A 23,284-nucleotide genomic window follows, 5' to 3' on the forward strand; every position below is an offset into this window, starting at 1 on the left:
AAGATCTAAGTGTCTATGAAAATCAAGGGCTTCCCATACTTCCTTTTCAACCAAAAGGAACAACAACTACAAAACTTTTATATTTAGAAACTTTTAGTTAATCCTGTAATATCTAAAGGGGAGTCAACTAACACTCTTCCCATGTGGGAATACATCTCATTTTATAAAGTCTCTTAAAGAGAATCTGCCACAGCTACTAATGTTGATGATAGTCTTTATTGCCAGGAAGTGATTCTGTTTTTCCAATAAAACACTATTGATCCCCTTGGGATAAAATTAAAGAGCAACCAGTCATTCTATTCTTTGAAAGAGTTCATCTCTTATTTTTTAAACATCTTTTAATATGTGCTCTCTTCTGTTTTCCAAGTTAAATAACATCCATTCCTTCTACAATTCCTCTGAAGTATTTATAATATTGCTTTATCCCTCCTATTCCTTTCCAATAACCTCTCCAAATCTTTATGCACCAGGGGATGAGCCCATTGTTTACATCTTGTTTCTTCTGACTTTCAGTGCAGGATTCATCTTGCAATGGGACTACCTCTAAGGTACTTTGCAATAATTAGGAAAAGATGCTATTCTCTGGGCAGATGATTTCAAAAATGTTACCCTATGAGTTGTCATGTGATCCAGCAATCCTACTCCTGAGCATATATCCAAGACAAAAGTGTAATTTGAAGAGATACATGTATCCCTGTGTTCATAGCAGTACTATTTGCAATAGCCTAGACATGGAGACAACCTAAACGTCCATCAGCAGACGGATGGGTAAAGACGCGGTACACACACACACACACATGCACACACACATGCACACACACATACTTGCACACACACGCACACACACACGTGCACACACACACACACAAAATGAATGTTACTCAGCCATAAAAAATAATGAAACAATGCTATTTGCAGGAACATGGTGGGCCTAGAGATTATCATGGTAACTGACATAAAACAGAAAGACAAATACCATATTTTATCACTTATATGTGGAATCTAAAACTTGACATAAATGAACTATCTGTAAAACAGAAAGATTTGTGGTTGCCAAGGGGAAAGTATGGTGGGGACGGAAGGATTGGGAGTCTGGGATTAGCAGGTACAAACCAGTATATATAGGATGGATAAACAATAAGGTCTGACTCTGTAACATAGGGAACTGTAGTCAATATACTGTGATAAACCATAAGGGAAAAGAATATGAATAATAATATATATATATCTGAATCATTTTTCTGTATGGCAGAAATTAATACAACATTGCAAATCAACTATACTTAAATAAATTTTAAAAAAATGTTCCCCTCTGGAGTGGCCAATTAGAAGAAAGGATCTTAGGAGTGAATAAAAAGGTGTTCCTTGCCTGTTCCTTGGTCAGGCACCTTCATACACTAAACAAACTGAGAAACCACACCAGCAGCCTTGCCTTTGAGACACCTGTATTATACAAAAATTAGGATTTTTTGGAATAATATCTGGGTATTATAGAGCACTGTTCTTTTGGAAATCACAGTCTTTCATCTTTCTCTCTTCCCTTTTTTTAAAAAGTGTAACCCAGGTGTCCCAGATGGTAGAGTAGGAAGACCCTAAGCTCACCTCCTCCCATGGGCACAATAAAATTAACTATTTATGGAGTAACTATTGATGAGAAAGACAAGAAGCTTGAAAGAAAGGATATTCTACAACTAAAGATAAAGATGGAGCCATAGTAAGATGGGTAGGAGGAGGAGAGACATGGCATGGTCCAGGCCCATAATGTGGGATGGGCAACCCACACAATTGCAGAGGTTCTCCCTAAGAAGGAGTTGAAGCTGCACGTTGGGCTCCTCAGCCCAGGGGTCCTGCACCAGGAAGAGGAGCCCCCAGGTCATTTGGCTTTGAAGGCCAATGTGGCTTTCTTTCAAAAAACCCAGAGGGATGTGGAAAATAGAGACCTCGCTCTTAAAGGGCACCCACAAAATTTCACACCCTCCAAAACTCAGGGCAGAAGCAGTCATTTGAAAGAAGTCTGAGTAAGACCCATGTGCTGAACTTGCAGAGCCTCCCAGAGAGGTAGGAAGCAATTGAAGCTCACCTTGGGGACATAGATAGTATTGGCAGTCATTCTGAAAGCTCATTCTGCCACAAAGACACTGGTACTAAGAAGCGCAGTTTTGGAATCCTCCTTGTAGGGTATCAGTACCAGGATCTGACCCTGCCTACCAGCCTGTTAGCACCAGTACTGGCACACCTCAGGGCAAACAACTAGGCAAGCAGATACTTAGTCCTGCCCATCAGCAGGCTGACTCCAGCTCTGGGATGCTTGGTCCCTGCAGCCAGAGACCCTGGGCCCTGACTCTGCCCAACAGTAGGATAGCACTAGCCCCAAGACAAACCTCACCCATCAGTGGGCAAGAACAGCCCAGGGATCCAGTGGGTCCTGACCCTGCCAATCGGCAGGTAAACAGAAGGTCCAGGACCACTGCAGGCCAACAGTTTGCAATGTTAAGCTCACCCACCAGCCAGCTGGCACCCACCAGCCAACTGGCACCAGCTCCTAGACATCTTGGGCCACCCAGCCAGTTGCCCTGGGATTCAACCCCACATACCAGCAGGGTGGCATGAGCTTAAGGACACTGAAGGCCCTGCAGCCAGCCATGTTAGGAAGCTGATTCACCCATCAGTGGCCAACACTAGATCTGAGACTCCTGGTCACACAACAATCCACCCCAGAACCTGGCTCTGCCCACCAGCACTAACCCCAGAACACCTCAGGGCTCTGTATGCAGCCACTTCACATCAGGCAGGGTAACCAACTAGACCAGGGGTCAGTCACAGTAGTCAGCCCTCCACAACAGAAGGACCCACACAGCCCACATAAGGGACATCCCTAGAGCATACAGCTCTGGTGACAGAAGAAAGTGTGCTGCTGGAACACATAGGATGTCTCCTTCCAAAGGATACTTCTCTAAGAAGAGGAAACATAACCAGTCAACCAAATACATCAAAATAAAAATGGAATATTAGGCATAATGAGGTGATTATGTTCCAAATGAAGGAACAAGATAAAACACCAGAAGACCTAAGTGAAGTACAGATATGAAATCCAACCAATAAAGAGTTCAAGGTAATGATAGTAATGATGTTCAAAGAACTCAGAAGAAAAATGGATGAAGAAAGTAAGGACTTAGGATTTTTTAATAAAAATTTTGAAAATATAAGGAACCAAACAGTTAAATAATATAACAACTGAAGTAAAAAACACACTAGAAGGAATCAACAGTAGATAATATAATACACAGGAATGCATGAGTCAGCCGGAAGCTAAAGCAGTGGAAATCACTGAAGATGAACAGAAAAAAAATAAATAAATAAAAAGAAATGAAGACAATTGAAGAGACTTCTGGGACATCATCAAATGTACTAATATTTGCATTATAGGAGTCTCAGAAGGAGGAGCGAGAGAGAGAGAAAGGGTCAGAGAACATAACTGAAGTCATAACAACTGAAAATTTCCCTAACCTGAAAAAGGAAAGAGATGTGCAGGCCCATGAATCACAGAGTCCCAAACAGGATCAACCCAAAGAAGAACACACAAGACACTTTGTAAATAAAATGGCAAGAATTTAAGAAAAGAGAGACTACTAAAATCATTAGGGGAAAAGCAAGTCACTTACAAGGGAAGTCTCATAAGGTTATCAGCTGACTTTTCAGCAGAAACTCTGCAAGTCAGAAGGAAGTATAGCAATATATTAAATGTAATGAAAGGGGAAAACCTACAATCAAGAATACTCTACCCAATAAGACTTTCATTCAGATTTGATGGAGAGATCAAAAGTTTTACAGAAAAGTCAAAGCAAGTTAAGAGAGTTCAGCACCACCAATTGAGCTTTACAAGAAATGCTAAAGGAAATTCTCTAAGCAAAGAAGAGAAGGCCATAACTAGAAATATGAAAATTACAAAAGAAAAAATTTTACTGGAAACCAAATATAAACCTAGTAGGAAGACTAAAATGTGGTAAAATAATGTAGCAGAATAATCCATATCCTCAGTAAGTATTTAAGTGATACACAAAGTAAAAATTTTTTATATATGTTATCAAAATAGTAAATGCTGGTGGGGATAAAAATGTCAAGTTGGTAAAATGTGTTCAAACTTAAGAAATCAGCAAATAAGCTGATTACATAAAATAAGCATGTAATATATATGTATGTATACATATGCATATATGTGTGTATATATATGTGTGTATATATATATATATATATATATATATATATCTCAAACTCATGGTAACCACAAACCAAAATCAAGCAAAGATACATACACACCCAAAAGAGAAAGGAATCTAAATATAACACCAAAAATAGTCATCAAATCATAAGGAAAGGGAGCAAAAGAAGAAAGTAGCAAAAAAGAACTAGAAAACTCAAAAAATATTATAAAAAATTGCAACAAGTCCATAGCAATCAATTACTTTAAATGTAAATGGACTAAGTGACCCAACCAAAAGACATAGGATGGCTGAATGGATAAAAAAACAACACCATATATACGTTGCCTATAAGACACTCCATTCAGATCTAAAGACACAGTCTGAAAATGAGGGAATGAAGAAAGGTTTTCCATGCAAGTGGAAATAAAAAGAAAGCTGGGTAAGTAATACATTATGTAAAATAGACTTTAAAACAAAAATTGTAACACAGGATAAAGAAGGACATTGCATAAGGATCCTCAACAAAATATTGGCAAACTGAATTCAGCAATATATAGAAAGGGATCCTACGCCATGATCAATGGGATTTATCCCAGGGATGCAAGCATGTTTTAATAGCCACAAATCAATGTGCTACATCACATTAACAAATTCAAGAATAATCATGTGCTAATCTCACTGCAAAAAAGATCTTTTGACAAAATTCAACATCTATTTGTGATACAAACTCTTAAAGTGGGTTGACAACTTTGTCAACATAACAATGGTCATATATGACAAGCTTGCAGCTAACATCAGACACAGTGATGAAAAGTTGAAAGCATCTCCTAAGATCAGGAACAAGATAAGGGTATCCACTCTTGCCACATTTTAAAACATAGTTTAGGAAGTGCTAGCTATAGCAATCAGACAAGAGATAAAAGGAATTCAAATTGGAAAGGAAGAAGTAAACTATCAGTATTTGCAGAAGACAGGGTACATATATGGAAAATCCTATAGATGCCACCAAAAAACTATTAGAACCTATCAATGAATTCTGTAAATTGCAGGATACAAGATTAATATACAAAAATCTGTTGCATTTATATATGCTAACAACAAGCTATCAGAAAGAGAAATTAAGAAAACAATCCCATTTACAATTGCATCAAAAAGAATAAAATATTTAGGAATAACTCTAACTAAGGAGGTAAAAGACCTGTACTTGGAAAGCTATAAGACACTGATAAAAGAAACTGAAGACAACACAAAGAGATGGAAAGATTCACTGGGTTCGTATATTGGAAAATTAATATTGTTAAAATTGCCACACTACTGAAGGCAATTTTAGGATTAAATGCAATCATTATCAAGATATTCATAACATTTCCACATAACTAGGGTAAATAATTCTAAAATTTGCAAAGAAATGCAAAAGGCCCTAAACAGCCAAAGTAATTTTGAGAAAAAAGAACAAAGCTGGAGGTATCATGCTTCCAGATTTCAAACTGTACTACAAAGCTGGTCATCAAAATGGCAGGGTGTTGGCACAAAACCAAACAATACAGATCAATGGAACAGATCAAAAACAGACAATATAGATCAGTGGAACACAATAAGAGAGCCCAAAAATGAGTACACACTTATATGAACAATTAAACTATGACAGAGGAGGAAAGAATATACTATGGGGAAAAGATAGTCTCCTAAATAAATAGTGTTGAAAAATCTAGATAGCTACATGCAAAGAAACAAAATGGATTACTCTCATTTGAAAGTAAATTCAAAATGGATCAAAGATTCAAATGTAAATGAAACCATAAAACTTCTAGAAGAAACCATAGGCAGTATGCTCTCTGACATTGGTTTTAGCAATATTTTAGGGGCTATATCTTCTCAGGTAAGGGAAACAAAAGCAAAAAAAACAAAAACAAATGGGACTATATAAAACTAATAAGATTTTGTATGGCAAAGAAAACTATCAAAAAAATGAAAAGACCACCTATTGGATGGGAGGAGATATTTGTGAATAATATATCTGGCAAGGAGTTAAGATCCAAAATATACCAAGAACTCATACATCAAAAAATAGACAATCCAATATAAAAATGGGCAGAAGATCTAAATTGACATTTTTTCAAAGATGACACACAGGTGGGCAACTGGGACATGAAAAAATGTTCAACATCATTAAAAATGTAGGAAATGTGAATCAATGAGATATCACCTCACTCTAGACAAATGGCTATTATCAGTAAGACAACAAATAACATGTTGGCAAGGTTGGAGAATAGGGATCCCTCACACATGATTGGATGTAAATTGGTACAACCACTATGGAAAACAGTACGGAGATTCCTCAAAAATTAAAAATACAATTACCATATAATCCAGCAATTTCAATACTGGGTATTTACCCAAAAAATGAAAACAGTAATTAGAATAGACATATGTACCCCTATGTTCATTGCAGCATTATTTACTATAGCCAAGATACAGAAGCAACTGAAGTGTCCATCAATAGATTGTGTATTCTAATTGTATATACACATGCATGCACGTGCGTACACACACACACACACAGAGTGGAATATTACACAGCCATTAAAATTAAATCTGGACATTTGTGACAAAAAGGATGGACCTAGAGGGTATTACTCAAACTGAAATAAGTCAAACAGAGAAAGACAAATGTTATATGAGTTCACTTACATGTGGAATCTAAAAAACAAAACAAAAAACAAGAAAGCAGAAACAGAGTTATAGATACAGAGAATAAGTGGTGCTTGCCAGAGGAGACGGGGTAGGGGAGGGAGGAATGAAATACATGAAGAAGATTAAGAGGTACAGATTTCCAGTTGCAAAATAAACAAGAACAATATGAAATGTACAGTGTGGGGAATATATTACTATATAATCTCTTTGTATGGTGACACGGTAACTAGAAAATATGGTGATCATTTTGAAATGTATAGAAATATTGAATCATTATGTTCTGTAATAGGAACTAGCAGAGATGCATGTCAATTACACTTTAAAAACTAACTCATAGAAAAAGATCAGATTTATGGTTATAAGAGGCAGGAAATGGCGGGGGGCGGGGGCGGGCAAAGAACTATATGAAGGCAGTCAAAAGGTACAAACCCTCTGCTATAAGATATACAGGTAGTAGGATGTAACGTTCAACATGAAAATAAACAACACTGCAGTATGTTAAATATGAAAATTGTTAAGACTAAATCCCAAGAGTTCTCACCACAAATAATTTTTTCTACTTCTTTAGTTTTGTACCTATATGAGTTAATGAATGTTCACTGAACTTATTATGATGATCATTTCATGATGTATGTAAGTCAAATCATTATGCTGTGTACCTTAAACTTATATGTCAATTATATCTCAATAAAACTGGAAGAAAAAATAAAATGCATCTCTTGTCTCTTTTAAAAGTGTTACCCCCCACCCCAATTGCTACTAAATGCTTAGCAAAACTTTGAAAGTATCCTGATAAGGTCTAAAAAAGTAAAATAAACCATGAATTTTCTGGTTCATGACCTGAGCATAAGCTGATTACAGAGACAGAATCACTTGAGGGGAAACATGGAGACAGGGTCCTGCCTTCAAAAGTTCTATTACCTACCTGGGGAGACAGAGTGTATACATTTAAAAACTGTCATAGAGCTTCACAAATGTGAGGTGCTACATGGAAGGTAGAAGGGACAGAGGTGATAGAACTGCGCAAGAGATGAAGATCACAGAGCAGGAAAGGGGGAAGAGGTGAAATCAGCCTGGAAAGCTGGGCAACATTTTGGAATGGAATCCTGAGTGGTAACTGACAAAGTAGAATTGAGAAAGCTAAAACCCAGTTATTTTCCTGGGGAAAAGCTATAGAAATCCTGCTACATTGAGCATGAAAGAGGAAAAGGTGATTGGAATCATGTATAAAAAATTAGGCTCTCAAATTCCTCCCTCTCCATACCAACTAGGGGATTTGATCAGAAGAACTCTAGATTAGGGAATATTAAGCATAACAGGGAATGTGGGTATAAAACTACACAGAAAACTTAGGGGATTAAGTATTTGTCTACATCAACTACTCTAATATTTTGATCTCAGGACCACTTTACATTCTTAAGGATTTCAAGGACCTCAAAGAGTTTCTGTTTATATTGGTTATATGTATTAATATTTATTTTATCACAAATTACAACTGAAAATATTTTAAAATATTTATCAATTAATTTAAATAATAGCAAGTCTATCATTAATATAAATAACATTTTTATGAAGTATATTTTCAAAAAAATTGTGAGAAGAGTGGCACTGCTTTATATTTTTACAAATCTCTTTAATGTTTAGATGAAATAGATTCTTGGGCTTCTCTGGTGGTCCAGAGGTTAATAATCCACCTCCCAATGCAGAGAACATGTGTTCAATCCCTGGCCTGGGAAGATCCCAGATACTATGGAGTACCAAAGCCCATGTGTCAAAACTGCTGAGCCCACGTGCTGCAACTACTGAAGCCCACACACCTAGAGCCTGTGCTCTGCAACAAGAGAAGCCACCACAATGAGAAGCCCATGCATCACAACTAGAGAGTAGTCCCCACTCACTGCAACTAGAGAAAGCCCACACACAGCCACAAAGACCAAGACAGCTGAAAATAAACAAGTAATATTTTTTTTTTAAAAAAGATTCTATTTGTTTCTCCATTTAATTTATTGTCATATGCTGTTTTGGTAGAAGAATATCAAGAAAATCCAGCCTCACAGAGACATGTAGTTAGAAAGGCAAGAGTATTTAAAAACCTTTTTAGATAAATGTGATTATTTTTTGATGCTATACCAAAATTCATAGGATGGTAGTTTCTGAAAGGAAAGTTGCAGTATGGAATTTGAAACCCTATTAATAAACTTTCAGACTCTATTACAGTAAAATCCACTAATCTATCTTACACTTTTCCTCATGCAACATTTCATAATGTTCTACATTGGTCATTTGGAAAGTACTAGTACTGACTTAATCAGATCTTCCAAATATTGGCACATCTTATTATACAATATCAAACAACCACATTGCTGAATATCATTGCTAAGTCCCCTTTGGGGAAGATTTCAAGCTTATGGTGGTAGAAGGTACAAGTTATCCAAATTTCTAACTTCCTTTTGGAAAGTAAAATTCTGTTATTTGCAACAAATGCCATCAGTTATTTCTATTGAAGCAACAAAATTACTTTGTTCATTTGTGAGAGAATGGCTGCCAAATAGCCACATCAGAATGACCATCCTTTGTAAGTGATCCTTTCAAATAAAATGGCATTTTGTGGAAAAACAGAAAGTTCAGCTTGTAGTTCAAATTGCACAAGTGCTTTTCCTCAAGACATCATTGTACTTGGTATGCTGCAAAAGTTTTTTTTTTTAATACTTGTCATTTTGTCACAGGTAACAATAGAAAGATGTGTATTCAAATAATAATAACATTTATTGCTCACCAAAAACTTTATTAAGTGAAACCATCTGTATTTTTTCTCTTAAACTGTATATGTACAGTGGTGAAGAATATAGTGGCTACTGGTGGAGTTTGGGGCATCTGCACTGATTACTGCTAAGATATCAGCAATTTAGCCCACGGTTGCTGTTGCATCCTCAGTGCAAATACACTGAAAAAGGCAAATACCATCTTAGTATCATGAAGAAAATACTTTTGACTCTAGAATCCCTATAAAAGTCTTGGGAAACCTCTGGGCTCCATAGACCACATTTAGAGAATTGCTAGCCGAAATATTTCATAATGAGTTCTGGAAAACATGGAAGTCAGGTTTTCATCTCTAGGCCAGTTATTAGATGATTTCCCTCTAGAGAAACTGGCCAGCTTAAGATAAAGACCTATGGGTAATGACATTTGAGGGTTTACCAATGAAATATAACCAATGAGTCCTATCAAGGGAAAATCTTCTTCTATCCCTGCCACATGCACGTGCATATGCATACATACCCACATGTGTACGTGCGTGTGCACGCACACACACAGAGCTCCCAATACTTTCTTGGTGATCTGTGCTATACTTAAAATGGATAACCAACAAGGACCTGCAACATATAGCACATGGAACTCTATCCAATGTTATGTGGTAGTCTGGATGGGAGGGAAGTTTAGGGGAGGTTGGATACATGTATATGCACAGCTGAGTCCCTTCATAGATCAATTGCAACTATCACAACATTGTTAACTGGCTATACTCCAATACAAAATAAAAAGTTAAAAAAAATATGAAATGAATCCAAAGATCACCAAATGTTTTAGGAAAACAAAGACAAGTCAGAAAGCAGCAATTAAAAGTGAGATAAGAAAACTATTGCATCCATGAAATAAGACCAATAAAGAGCTCTTGAAATCTTGAAAAACATGACAGCAAAACTTCAACAAGATGTTTAGGAGATACAGTTGAGGAAATCTTCCAGAATGTAGAATAAAAAGACAAAACAATGGAAAAGTAGGAGAGAAAACATAAGAAAAGTAGAGAATCAATCCAAGAATCTTACAATCTGACAATCAGGAATTCCAGAAAGAGAAATCATAAGAAAGGGAAGGAAACCGTCACGAACTAATCACTATAATTTCCCAATCCCTAAGGGACTTAAAGTTACAGATTCCAAACTAGACCACTAAAGTTATATGTCAGAACTCATCACTGCAATTATTTTAGAACTTTAGGGATAAAAAGAAGATGCTAAAAGCTTCTAGAGAGGTCATAGTTGATGGATCAGCAATCAGAGTTTAAAATTTTTCAATAGGAACTTGAAAAGCTAGAATACAGTGAAGCAATGTTATTCAAAATACTGAGGATACATTTCTTCTACACCAGAGTTCTACACCTACCCAAATGTCAAGGTAGATTATAAACATTTTCAGACCTGAAAGATTTAAAAATATTTATCCCTTTTACTCATTTTCTCAAGAAACTACTAGAAACCACCACAATAAGAAAATAAAGGAGAAAAACTAGACATGGGAGTCAAACCAAGCAAGAGAAGCAAAGTAAATTTCTAGAACTAAGGCAGTAGGAAATCCCAGACAATGCTTATGTATCAGCCTAGAAAGCAACTAGTCTGGGCTGGAGCAAAAAAGAAGGAGGGGTTCAGGAGGAATGTCCCAAATCAAAATGAAACTGATAAATCACCTAACATATTGACCATTTGACAGGAATATAGTTCTAACAGACAATTTAAGGAAAAAACCTAACAAAATATGAGGCAATGATTAAGTCTAATTTTTGTTTGTTCTGTCGCTCAGTCATGTCCAACTCTTTGCAAACCAATGGTACATTAATACTAGCATAACAAGGGCTTCCCAGGTGGCTCAGTGGTAAAGAATCTGGCTGCCAATGCAGGAGATACAGGTTTGATCCCTGGGTTGGGTAGATCCCCTGAAGGAGGAAATGGAAACCCACTGTAGTACTCTTGCTGGCAAAATCCCATGGAGAGGAGCCTGGAGGTGGGGGAGGGTAAAGTGCATGGGGTTGCAGAGTCAGACACAACCGAACACAAAAGAATCAGTTATGAAGAAAATTTACATTACCATAAGGCAAATACCAATTATTCATTTAACCCAAATGTTGTCTCAGGGAAGTTGGGAACAGGGTGGAGAACCACAGTCTCAGGAGACCTGTGGCTTTTCAAGATGAATCTTATAGTAACTATTTGACTCCTTCAACCAGGCATGTGTTCGACCAAAATCAAATTAAGAGAATATGGCTTTGCAGAAAGTATTCACCACTTATGATTTTTTAGTGATGTCTAAAATTACTATAGGGCCACTGCTCCATCAAGTCCCAGAGCATCAGTTCTCCACTTTTTTTCCCTCTGGACACACAGGCAAGTGGTACCTTCACGTGGCATAATTCCATGGATGTTCCCATTGTTCTAACTTTAACATAATGATTCTTGCCTGCATAAGAAGTTATATATCAGAACATAAATGATGAGGAAATACTATTACAGGATAAATTTGGACAGTGTTTAATGTGTCAAAATTTACTGTTTTCAGTTATCCCGACTTGAGCCATTTTAAATAAGTAGTTAACATATCACAGGACTGATCTCAATATAATCATGTGTCACAAGCTAAATTTGAGAACCACTGGGTTATAGTAGGATTCCCAAACTCAGATGTCAACCAGAGTCAGGTAAGAAAAGAAGTTGTTAGATAATTAGAATAGGAAAAAGGAATCCAGGATGGTGGTGGTTAAAAGACAAAGAAGCGGAAAGCCCGTGAAAATAGAACAAAGGAAGCCTCAAGGACCTCAGGTAAAACAAACAGCCCTCCAGGCTAGCCCAATTTACATAGGGCAAGCCCAGGGGAGGCGGGGAAAAAACATATAAAAAGAGGAGCCAAAATTGAGCTGGGGGCTTCTCTTCGCATCTTTTGGGTCGACCCAGCCTCACACCTTGAGGATGTATTTTCCTTTGCTTTCTAAATAAAACTGAGCTATAACACTGGTCTGTCCATCACTTCAAATTGCTATGGTGAGATAGAACCGAGGAAATTACACATTCCCCCAACAAAGTAAACCATGTAAACCTCTCATTTTTCCTTTTCCACACTTGATAGAGTCATGGGACCAGAGAACTTCTTTTTTTATTGCAAGAGAAGTAACAGAATCTGTGTGGTATTGAAAGATAATTGATTCTTTACCTTAACATCTGATGGGGGCAAACTGCAGAGGAAAAGGCACTTACTTCTACAAAAAGCCACTACTCAGCACCAATCAATTACCATGTTGGAATAGAGGTATATTCTCATCCCATCTCAATTCTACCTTACACATTTACATCCTAATGTGAGTTCCTTGTTATCCAAGATGTAAGTCACCATAGATGTGCATCATGTGATTCATATTTCTAAGACCGTCCTGATTTGCAAAATGACTCTCCCTTTCAACTTACAAACCATGAAAATGTCCTGGAGAAAGCAACATTTCAGTGTACAAAGTTCACCTCCAAGATGGATTTTCAAAACTGGAAAATATATACAAATTCTGTATCCAACCATATACTTAAATCTTCAGTTCAGAAAACCAGATGATCACATTTGTTATCTAATTCAACTGCAGAGGAGTTGAATAACTCTTTTTCTTATTAGGCCATGTTGTGCTACTTGGACTAAGCTAATGCTCAGTGATTACATGGGGTTGAGATCATAGATGTTAGACTTTGCAATTTGCTTTCAAGGCATTGTTTCCAACATAAGGAGATACTATCATAGCAGAAGTTCAAACAGTATTTCTGCTATGATAGTTCTGATTCTCCTGCCAGATGTTGTCACTCACTCCCTGACCCTCCTTGGACACCCTTCCCTTATCCTATGAGCACATGGTTAGAGTGCTCCAGAAGAGCAATTTTATTTATGCTATCTTCATCCTGACATGTCTCACCCTTCCTACCAGTCTCAGAGGAGAGGATTTCTGTCCTTATGTCTAAAGATCACAGTCTTTATTTCCTCTGGGCCCCACCCCAACAATCACCCTTCCTCCACATTGAAAGTGCCTCCTTGTGTCTTCACCCATGTTCAGGGTCCCTGTGCCTTCAAACAAAAGTAGATAAAGGTTTCATTTTACCCTATTCCTTCTTCTAGTACTGTCAGTCTCTTCCTTCCCCTTCTCATCCTTTACCTTTCTTTACATTAACCCTCCTAGGATTACGTTAACCCTTCTTGCCTTTCATTTGGCTCCAATTATGACAATAGTCTGGAGAAGGGAATGGCTACCCACTCCAGTATTCTTGTCTGGAGAATTCCCACGGACAGAAGAGCCTGGCAGGCTACAATCCATGAGGTTACAAAGAATCAGACACGATTGAGTGACTAACACACTTTCATGACTATAGTAATGGAAATAAGTAACTCTTATTAAAATATTATTAAAAACTCACACTCTTATTAAACTTAGTTTTCAAAATACTTTCATAAACATCTGTCTTTTGAACCTCACACTAAACCTGTAAAAATAAGTAGGACAATAATTATCTTCACTTTATAAAAGAAACTGAATTTCTGGGATATTAAGGCATTTACCCAAGGTAATACAGTCAGTAGGTGTCACAGGAATTTGAACTGGATTCATTGTTGTGGTCCAGTGACTTTCCACTGTTCGATTACTTCTGAAGCTGTCAATTCCAAAGCTACTAGAGATGTCCTTCTTGTCAACACCAATGACATATATATATATATATATATATATATATATATATACATTTTTTTTTTTGTTCCAGCCCTTTTACCCTTTGGTGTTTTGGTTGTTGTGGTAGTGATGGTTTGCAATTTTTTTTCTTTTGCCTTTGACTAATATTTAAAATCCTTAGAACAATATTTGTTCTTTTAAAATCTCTTCCCTTAGGCTTCAGGATACTTCAATTTTTAGATTTGTTTTCTAGTTCATTAATCATTTTTCCTCTTTCTCCTTTTCTGTGCCCCTTTTCCAGATGTAAAAATTTTCTAATACTCAACTTTTTACTTTTACTTTTTAGGTCTCTTCCTTGTGAGTTCATGGTTTTACACAGATGACTCCGTGTCTGTTTCTAAATTAGAAGCTTGAAGATATTTAAATTTTGTCTACTTTTTCTTCTCTTAGGCCACCTTTCACTAAGTTCTGCTGACTGTCTGCTCTTTCTTTCTGTCCTCATTACTACCACCCACCTCCAGGAACTCACTATCCCCTCATGACTAGATGACCTTCCCTAAAAAATTTCAATACCCTGTCCAGTTTTCCTAACAATGGCCATTTTAATTCTTTCCTTTCAGTCATCTTGCACACTTCTTCCAAATATTCACCTTAATAAAATGTTTCCTTAGTGGCACTATCTCCTCAAGTATATCCATACAGCCAACCATGATCTAAGTCCTTCTATGTAAGGTTCTTTGATGAGGATACAGTCAGTCAGTCCAGTTGCTCAGTCATGTCTGACTCTTTGCAACCCCATGAACTGCAGTATTCCAGGCTTCCCTGTCCATCACCAACTCCTGGAGCTAGCTCAAACTCAGGGATACAAAGTTACTGCTTAAAGTGGCTCATGTGATAAGTCCTATTACTATCCAGACTTATAGGGTGTAGACAAGGAAGAGATTACTGTCAGAAGGAACTTATCAACCAGGTGGGCAGGGGAAGGTGCAAGGAAGCAAGAACACATGGACTTAGGCACAGGGTAGGGAAGGAAGTTTTCTTGAGGGTAGCTTCAAGTTAAAGGTGGGGGTAGCCAATTCTATGGTCTTAGATTCTGTTCTTTCAGTTCAGTTCAGTTCAGTCACTCAGTCATGTCTGACTCTTTGCCACCCCATGAATCACAGCACGCCAGGCCTCCCTGTTTATCACCAACTACTGGAGTTTACTCAAACTCATGTCCATCAAGTCGGTGATGCCATCCAGCCATCTCATCCTCTGTCGTCCCCTTCTCCTCCTGCCCCCAATCCCTCTCACATCAGGGTCTTTTCCAAAGAGTCAACTCTTTGCATGAGTTGGCCAAAGTATTGGAGTTTCAGCCTCAGCCTCAGTCCTTCCAATGAACACCCAGGACTGATCTCCTTTAGGATTGACTGGTTGGATCTCCTTGCAGTACAAGGGACTCTCAAGAGTCTTCTCCAACACCACAGTTTAAAAGCATCAATTCTTTAGCGCTCAGCTTTCTTCACAGCCCAACTCTCACATCCATACATGACCACTGGAAAAACCATAGCCTGGACTAGACAGACCTTTGTTGGCAAAGTAATGTCTTTGCTTTTTAATATGCTATCTAGGTCAGTAGGTGCCCAATATGCTACTGGAGATCAGTGGAGAAATAACTCCAGAAAGAATGAAGGGATGGAGCCAAAGCAAAAACAACATCCAGTTGTGGATGTGACTGGTGATAGAAGCAAGGTTCAATGCTGTAAAGAGCAATATTGCATAGGAACCTGGAATGTTAGGTCCATTAATCAAGGCAAATTGGAAGTGGTCAAACAGAAGATGGCAAGAGTGAACATCAACATTCTAGGAATCAGCTAGCTAAAATGGACTAGATTGGGTGAATTTAACTCAGATAACCATTATATCTATTACTGTGGACAAGAATCCCTTCAAAGAAGTGGAGTGGCCATCGTAGTCAACAGAAGAGTCCAAAATGCAGGACTTAGATGCAATCTCAGAAACAACAGAATAATCTCTGTTTTTTTCCAAGGCAAACCATTCAATATCACAGAAATCCAAGTCTATGCCCCAACCACTGATGCTGAAGAAGCGGAAGTTGAACAGTTCTATGAAGACCTACAAGACCTTTTAGAACTAACACCCAAAAAAGATGTCCTTTTCATTATAGAGGACTGGAATGCAAAAGTAGGAAGTCAAGAAACACCTGGAGTAGCAGGCAAATCTGGCCTTGGAGTACAGAATGAAGCAAGGCAAAGGCTAATGGAGTTTTGCCAAGAGAATGCACTGGTCATAGCAAACACCCTCTTCCAACAACACAAGAGAAGACTCTACACATGGACATCACCAGATGACCAACACCAAAATCAGACTGATTATATTCTTTGCAGCCAAAGATGGAGAAGCTCTATACAGTCAGCAAAAACAAGACTGGGAGCTGACTGTGGCTCAGATCATGAACTCCTTATTGCCAAATTCAGACTGAAATTGAAGAAAGTAGGGAAAACCACTAGACCATTCAGGTATGACCTAAATCAAATCCCTTATGATTATACAGTGGAAGTGAGAAATAGACTTAGGGGACTAGATCTGATAGACAGAGAGCCTGATGGACTATGGATGGAGGTTCATGACATTGTACAGGAGACAGGGATCAAGACCATCCCCATGGAAAAGAAATGCAAAAAAGCAAAATGGTTGTCTGAGGAGGCCTTACAAATAGCTGTGAAAAGAAGAGAAGTGAAAAGCAAAGGAGAAAAGGAAAGATATTCCCATTTGAAAGCAGAGTTCCAAAGAACAGCAAGGAGAGATAAGAAAGCCATCCTCAGCGATCAATGCAAAGAAATAGAGGTAAACAACAGAATGGGAAAGACTAGAGATCTCTTCAAGAAAATTAGAGATACCAAGGGAACATTTCATGCAAAGATGGGTTCGATAAAGGGCAGAAATGGTATGGACCTAACAGAAGCAGAAGATATTAAGAAGAAGTGGCAAGAATACACAGAACAATATGAACAGTATCCTATTCTTTAAGAGGTACTAAAATGATACAGAAAAAATCTATATTTTGCAGAATGGCCCTCAAGGAAGGGACCATATATGGTTAGAGGAACTGCTCTGATAAGCCACTTGAGGTGGGGATGAGGGAGTGGTAAGACTCTCAAGGGGTGGGCCTAAGACTTCATAAAGATGGGTCGATTAGCTCCAGGCTCTGTGTGATTAAAAAGGGTGGGTGATGTTGGAGCAGAACAAGTTGGTCAGAACAGAGGCAAGAGGCAAGAGTCCTGCCACTAAAGAGCCCGCTTCCCTGCTTCTCCCACACACTGCTGATGTGTGTTGACCAAATAATGGCTTGCAGGAGCAACTGGTTACTACCCTACCTGAGATGCTTACATGTCTCAGTGGTGCACTGGATCAGAAATGTTAAGATGTTTAGGATGCCTAGAATTGAGGGTATTATGTAGTGGAATGCTGATAAATATTCAATGATTGAGTCTCCGGAAGAAAAAATAAAAACCCAACTAATTTCTAGTGTTTACCAGTGTCTGTGGAAAGCTATGACAAACCTAGACAGTGTGTTGAAAAGCAGAGACATAATTCTGCTGACAAAGGTTCATATAGTCAAGACTATGGTCTTCCCAGTGGTCATATACGGTTGTGAGAGCTGTACAATAAAGAAGGTGGAGCACCAAAGAATTGATACCTTTGAACTGTGGTGCTGGAGAAGACCCCTGAGAGTCCCTTGGACTTCAAGGAGATCAGACCAGTTAATCTTGAGGGAAATCAACTCTGAATACTCGTTGGAATGACTTATGTTGAAGGTGAAACTCCAGTATTTTGGCCATCTGATGTGAACAGCTGATTCATTGGAAAAGTACCCAGTGCTGGAAAAGACTGAGGCAGAAGGAGAAGAGGGCATCAGAGGATGAGGTGGCTGGATGGCATCACCATTGGAATGGACATGAACTTGGGCAAACCTTGGGAAATGATGAGAGGCAGGGAGGCCTGGTGTGCTGCAGTCCATGGGGTTGCAAAGAGTCAGACATGACTGGGTGACTGAACAATAACATGGTATAAATACTCCTCCACAGCTGATTTCAAGCCACCAGCATGACACTGTGACATCACTAAAGGCAGAGCTGAGAAGAGATGTGCAGTCTGCCCTCACAGCTGTTGTGCCCTAGCATATCACCAGTTCATGAGAGTGTGGCTGGGAAAGAGGTGAGAAAAGCCAGGTGAACTAAATCATGGTGGAACTAACATGCCAAGTTTCAGACTGCAGACTTTATCCCATGCTAAAGGGAAGCTGTCAGAGGTTTTAAAGCAAGGGTAGAATACGCCTATATTTGAAATTTAGGAAAAGTCTCTCCAGTGGATCCAAATTCATTTTTCCCTTATCACATTCTAATCAAAGCATATTCAAACACATATTTTAAAAATATGCCAAACAAAAGGTGATTATCATAATCAGGAAAATTTCTTTTCAATATAAAATTTCAACTTGTTTAAAAAATTGGGAGGAAATAATAGAAAGTTTATTAAAAAATGCTCAGTAAGCATATTGGAAGTTTTATGGTCACTAGTAATAATAAAGCAATTTCAAACGATGATATGCCCTTTCATTTTGTTAGACTGAAAGCTATTTAAAAGGAGGGCAATTACTAGTGCTAGCAAAGTTAATGGGAGATGACAATTCTCATACCTTGTTGATTGAACTGGAAATTATAAAAAAGTTTCTGTAGGGCTGTTTGGTAATATATGTGTGTGTGTGTGTGTGTGTGTGTGTGTATAAATTTTTATATGTAAATATAATGTATCTGACAAATAGGAATAATTCTGTCTCAGGACTTAACACTTCTAGGACTTATCCTAAGGAGACAGTTTTATAAATTCTATAAACTGCAGCACTGTTTTTAATAGCAAAAAGAAACTGGAAATAGCATATAAAGGTATGTGATTAGTTCAATTTTATATGCCATATGTTTATATTGGATTACTAACCATTAAAAAATATAATGTAGCTATATTTGTTGATATAGAACATGTTTCTAAACTCTAATTGTTATTAAGTGAAAATCAGGGCATATAATACATTCATAAATACACATTTTGAAAGAACATACAAAGTAATGATTATGCATGAGAAATAGAGTATAAAGATTTTTAATTTTTTTATTTGCATGTTCTATTTTTTCTATAATGAATATAAATTACTTATGTATATTATCCTCTGAGCTTTAACTAATGGTCAGCATAAGTAGTAGTCATATAGTGATTCTGTTTCTTCCACAAAATTGATATCCATACGTCATTTACTTAAGAGCAAACACTTAAATAACATGTGACTATATACCGAGTTATATTCCAAAGGCTATCTAAAAGTAAACTTAACTCATTGGATCCTTTCAACAACCCTATGAGCTGGGTACTGTTATTATCCCTGTTTTACTGATAAACAGAAACACAGTGGATGAGTAATTGCCCAAGGTCACACAGCTGGTAATTAATAAAGCTGACATTCAAACCCAGGCAGTCCAGTTATAGTGATGAAGCTCTTTACCATCATACCATACTGACTCACATCTAAACTGATTTATAATTCCTTACCTGAGGATTAGGACTAATAACATTACCTATCACATGGGCTTGCCATTGGGTATAACTGAAATCAAGCATGAAAGAACTTAGCTTAATGCTTGGCACAATAAAGAGCACAATGGTAACACTACTACTCAGACCTCAAACACCACCACCAATTCAACTTTATTTATTCCCATGCTGCTCCAAGACATATTCTTTATTTCAATGAGTCCCTCAATTACACCAAACTCATTCCATGTCATGCTCATGTTTCAACTCATGCTGTTGGTCTCCCTGAAGTCAGGTGACTAGACTTATCCAAATCACACTGGGTCTTGAAAGCCTAGCTCAGGTCCCCTCTCCAATTATTCTAGCACTATATTACATTACACTATTTAATAAAAATGAGGCAATGATAGATAATTATCTGCTAGTTTTTCTACCCAACAATACAGCAAGCTCTAAGAAAGCAAGGATGAATGTCAGAGCACTTATTCCCCTGAATCCCTTTGGTTATCTCCAATCCCAGTAGGATAAGACTTAGGTATTTAACATACAGTTGCTTCACCTTTTCACTTCCTCATAGGAATACACCCATAAAAGTAGAAATTCACAATTTGTCTAAGTTTCCTAGCAGCTTTTTTCCAGAAGAAAAAGATAAATCATAATATTAAAATCAGGAGGTGACTGACAAGCAAATGCAAACCCAGATAAGCATATACAATTTATAATTGCTACTAATATATATTTGGAGAAGGCAATGGCAACCCACTCCAGTACTCTTGCCTAGAAAATCCCACGGATGGAGGAGCCTGGTAGGCTGCCGTCCATGGGGTCGCAAAGAGTTGAACACGAATGAGTGACTTCACTTTCACTTGTCACTTTCCTGCATTGGAGAAGGAAATGGCAACCCACTCCAGTGTTCTTGCCTGGAGAATCCAGAGGCGGGGGAGCCTGGTGGGCTGCCGTCTATGGGGTCGCACAGAGTTGGACACGACTGAAGTGACTTAGCAGCAGCAGCAATATACAATGTTAATTAGTAAGTATACACTATGAGTAATATCATAGTTAATAATAGCTATAAACATTTATTGGATGTCTTCTTTGTGCCAAGCACTGTACCAAATGGTTTATAGATACCATAGATCTTACTCACAACTCTAGTATTAGTAAAAATGGTCTTTCTTATAAAAATGGCAGATGACAAAGGTTAAAAATTATCTGGTAGAGCTGAGAATCAAATGCAGTTTGATCTGATGCCAAAGTATACTGTTTTTTTTATGTATCTCCCTTCCTCCCATGTCCTTATAAAAGGTTGAGATTTAGGACTTATTTTTCTATTTCTTCAAAATACCAATGAAGACTACCTAACCTGTCCAAATTTGCCTTTTTGAAAATTAGGGTCAATATAGAGCACTATATTTCAGATATTCTCCCAGGAAATTTAGCTATAACACCAGAGGCTCTTCCTTTTAAGTGAATCCTTCATTAAAGACAGTCCCACATCCTAGTTGTTACCAGGAAGCTCTTGATATATATGATTATTAGAGTTATTAGGGATTCCGAAGAGCACAAGTTGTCCTGAACAGAATGAAAAGTCTGAGATGACTTTTTAGAAAAAGTGTATCTTGTGAATAAGATGGTGAAACCAAAAATACCATCACTGAGGTGGTCCCTAGAGTCTGTTTTATGGATATATGGATGACTTTATATCCCAGGATTTCAGCCCAAGGTGCTGAGCTGTAGAGGCAGAGGAGGTTAGAGGAAAGAGTCCAGGCAGCCCACAAGAAAGTTGCTGATTCCCTCTCTGAGTGCATCCCCTCACTTCCACGATGTGTCCTCACATTCCCTCAGCCCTATACCCTGAGCCACCCCTGTACCACTTCAGCTGGATTCTCCCAAACTAAGCAATTACATGGAACATATCGCAAAACTTTTACTTTCTTAATATGGAAACTTCTGATAAGAGACCCATATTTCTGATAATCATCAACAGCCATAAACAGATATAGCCTGCACTTATTAATAACTTTCACCATCTTCAAACCATATTTGTAAGTCTGAGCTCATTACAAGGTTGATTTTCCACATCAGGAAATGTGTATTTCCTCACTCTATTTGCTTTGCACTTTTTCTAAGATGTCTTTGATGTAGCAACTAAATGTTTAATATGAAATAAACATTTCAGGAAAAAGGCATCTATTTTAAAGATGTGGCTGTTAGTTTTCTGTGATATGAACTTTTTCAAGTTTTTTTAACTTAAAAGTCCTTGTTACATGGTTTTTATTATTTGGGTAAATTTTATAATAAATATGATAATATTCACTGTTTTTCTATAGGCATAATAGAATATGTAATTCATTTTCATGCAGTTAAAATTCATTAGAGATTGGCACTTTAGGACTTAAAATCTTTTCTAAAAAACAACCTTTGTAAAAATCCAAAAGCCTTCCCTCCTCCTTCAACAAATGTTGGCTTTTGTTATTTTTTTATAAGCTGCATATTGAATTTCCCAGGCTGTGTTTTTGAACAGTAATCTACTGAAAAAAAGTGCAATTATTTTTCTTCACTCAAACATGCATTTGAGAGAAATGAGTAGATCAGATAAAGAGCTGAGATGCTATTCAACTCAACCTTGAGTCACTCTGTCTCTTTAAAAAAAAAGGGTGGCAAAATCAATACAAACCAATAATAACTTCACATTTGTGGAAGCAACATGAATGGCTCTCCAAAATATTGAGACACATCCAAGTACATTTTCGTAGAGCTGATATTTATCAGAAGTCATTTGCCCTCAAGCAGATGCTCCCTTTCATTGTGCTCCTGTCACAAATGACTAAGATTTATGACAGACAATTACAGCATCTGCAGTTAGCAGCCTTATAATCAGCACCATTATTTAACGATTGGTGCAATAAACTGACTCCTGTTACTGTTTATCAGATATCAGTCAGTTCTGGCCATTTTCTTCAGCTCCCAAATCACAGTATGGTGCAGGCACTGCCTTTTAATGGCTAGGCAGAAGCAGGAGCATTTTCACATTTTTTACAGACTGCCGAGGGAAAGAAAAAAGCAACCAATTACTTGTACGTTCGGTGCCCTCTCATTTGAGATGCCCATGTATGTAACTATCTCTATACAGTCCTAAACCTCTTGTAGAAGGGAAAAAAAAAACACAACTAATTTTTTCTTTTACTGTGAAGACACTATATTTCTTAAAAAACAATAAAAAAAACCTTTTTGTCTTTTTTTTAAATTCTGTTTAAATTTGCATAGCTTGTCCAAGTATAGAATGTTAGTTTCCTAGATCCACTATTTTTTCTTATAGGATGGTTTCAGCTTGCCTTTT

This window comes from Muntiacus reevesi, chromosome 8 (assembly GCF_963930625.1).
Source record: "Muntiacus reevesi chromosome 8, mMunRee1.1, whole genome shotgun sequence".
In the NCBI taxonomy this organism is placed as follows: domain Eukaryota; kingdom Metazoa; phylum Chordata; class Mammalia; order Artiodactyla; family Cervidae; genus Muntiacus; species Muntiacus reevesi.